The following is a 2,910-nucleotide window of genomic DNA, read 5'->3' as shown; positions in this document are numbered from 1 at the left end:
AGAGAGAGAGAGAGAGAGAGAGAGAGAGAGAGAGAGAGAGAGAGAGAATATTAAGTATAGACAAAGAGGTCATGAACTCTCAAAGGACTAAGAGGACACAGGAGGAACTGGAGTGGAGAGAAATCAAGATGGAAGTGATTAATTTCAGTGCTCGTGTGAAATTCTCAAAAATCCAAAAAACAATTAATAAAGAAACAAAATGTGCTTCTGCATATTAGAGCTTCAAGCAGCTACAAAGCATTGAGTGGAGTTTCAATGCAAGTTGTATATTAATGTGGGTAGGAATGACAGCAGAGAAAATTGTCCATTCTGTGCAATTCAGAGATGCACCACATTAGCAGGTGATAAATGTCTGCAGCGTGAAAGGTGACATTCGGTCTTTAGGTCACGAACATTTTAACATTTATGGCCAACTACGGGCAGCCCCATGATTCCCTGACCTCAGAGAAACCAACCTCATTAAAAGCACAGTCTCCATATTTCACAAACCCTGTTAATTAGAGGTGATGACTTTAGGGTAGGGAGTGTCTATGCCTCTCGTAAACCTATTTTCAAGCTTCGTCAGTTTATACTATGATTTATCTATGAATGTTTATGTATAAATATTTTGTCTGCCTGTTCGGTTGAAATATGGTCTCACTACATCGCTCTGACTGGCATAGAACTCTCTGTAGATAAGAATGTCCTCAAACTCATAGAGATTCACCTGCTTTCCAAGTGCTGAGATTAAAGATACACTTGGCTAAGTCTATATACTTTGTTTCTTTGGAAACTAACAAAGGCAAATACTACCTAGTTCGAGTGTAAAAAACCAAAACAAGTTAATAAAGGTTCTACCTGAAGAAATAATAATATCCCAGACAGCCACCTACAAGATGCCAGAGGAGTTGAGTCACAGTAGTGGCCATGCATGGATGCCCACTCTCCCACTCTACAGATGACAACTCTTCTGCATTCCTTTGCTCTCCTATCCTGGACTCAACTGCTTTCCCATGGGGTCTTTTTTTTTTTTTTTTTTTTTTTTTTTTTTTTTTGGTTTTTCGAGACAGGGTTTCTCTGTATAGCCCAGGCTGTCCTGGAACTCACTCTGTAGACCAGGCTGGCCTCGAACTCAGAAATCCGCCTGCCTCTGCCTCCCAAGTGCTGGGATTAAAGGCGTGCTCCACAACCGCCCAGCCATGGGGTCTTTTCTAAGACTGGCTTTCGTGTGATCTCTTGGAGTCTCTCCAGCTTACGGATTCATCCTGACATTTGAATCTCAACACCAACCCTATTATCTTGTGATACCATGTGTCTAAATTCATATTTCTAAGAAAAGACAAAAATGAATACCCATTAATTGGCCTGGTTCATCTTTGGTCATATGGGACAAGTCCTACTCCAGTCAGCTATATCCAAGTCATAGAATGGATTATAGCATTGGAAGCATATGATGTACTGTCTGCTGTACCGCTGTGTGGGGTAGCTGCAGCTACAAGGGACGTAGTAATCAGGGCTACTAGACAAGAAGCAAGTCATATCCTTCCAAGGCATCCACTCAGGCATATGAATATGATGACTATATCCGGGTCCTCTGAAACAAATAGCATGATCAGGGATCATCAATCCCCTGGTAGATGGGACACCTTTACAGAGTAAAAAGGTAGATTTTAAGCACGATCATGGAAAATCTTTAAGCTACTTCTAACTCATGTTCCAGCACGGGCCTTCCATTGCTACTCATAATAAACCACTAGCCTTCCAAGTCAGCGAGAAAGAGCGTAGGCTGCCTGTAATTAACTGCAGGGGTAAAGGTGAACCAGTCGCAAGGGCTTTACGCTGGCCGAAATGCTAAAGGGTAAGTGGGTGGCAGTAAATACAGTTAGTGCCTCCTTCCCAGCGCAAAGCTAAAAGGTAAGCCTCAGGCAATAAATGCTGTTAATTATTCCTGCTTGTGAGTACTGTCCTGGCAGGAGTGAAGATTGCAGAGACTCTTTGACTACCAGACTATTAAAACACTGGGCCCCAAAGAATCTGAATTTTCCAGAAATCTGCTGAGGAAATGGACCTTTGAAGCCCCAGTGACAACCAAAGGAGGGACTTGTCTCCCAGGAGTAGATTTCACACAGCTCTGACCAGGAGTGCTTCGTTGCCCTTTATTTAAATGCAAACATCATGTCAGTCCCACGAAGATGGATTTGGGGGTCACTGGACCTCTTAGCTTGTTGTTCTTTTTCATGCAGTCATGAAGCAAGTCTCCTTTCTGTGTTCTTTATCATCAGGTGCCACTGTAGTCTGTGCACAACGAACAGGTGGCTAAATCTCTTAGGGCTTCCAGAGGCCAGGCTTGGACCCTAAGATCTCAGGTATAGTCGCCACAAAACTAAAAGACAAACAGATGACAATAAATCCATTTAGCTATTGTTCCTTCCTTCCTTAAATGTGTCTGCCCTCAGTACTATGCCACACAGATTAACTCTCAGCCAATTACAGTGTTAAGCCGAGTAATATTAAGCATTGGGCACACAGGTGTGGAGCATTGCTCCTGTGCCCAAAGTTCATGTCACCTTAGGAAGACAATCATCCCCCTTCTATAAAAATCAGAAGGAGCAAATGCCGTGGGCATCCAGATATCACAGCGTACCTACCTTGTCGTCCAAGCTGTATCTTACGTTACTAAAGTATCTATCTCTTGCAGTCTCCGTTTCCAAGGAACTACTAAGATCTCCAGACTTCCTGCTCTGTTTGTTTTCAGCCAGTAGTCCTTTAGTTCCCTTTCAGCTCATTTCTTAAATTCTTTTAAAAATAAGATCAAGAACTTACAAAAGGAACTCTCTGACCCTGGTGACAGCAGCTAGGAGATAGCTAGGTGGATGGATGGATAGATAGATAGATAGATAGATAGATAGATAGATAGATAGATAGATAGAT

Source organism: Grammomys surdaster, unplaced genomic scaffold, assembly GCF_004785775.1.
Source record: "Grammomys surdaster isolate TR1022 unplaced genomic scaffold, NIH_TR_1.0 516, whole genome shotgun sequence".
Lineage (NCBI taxonomy): Eukaryota > Metazoa > Chordata > Mammalia > Rodentia > Muridae > Grammomys > Grammomys surdaster.
This window is presented reverse-complemented; position numbering follows the sequence as displayed.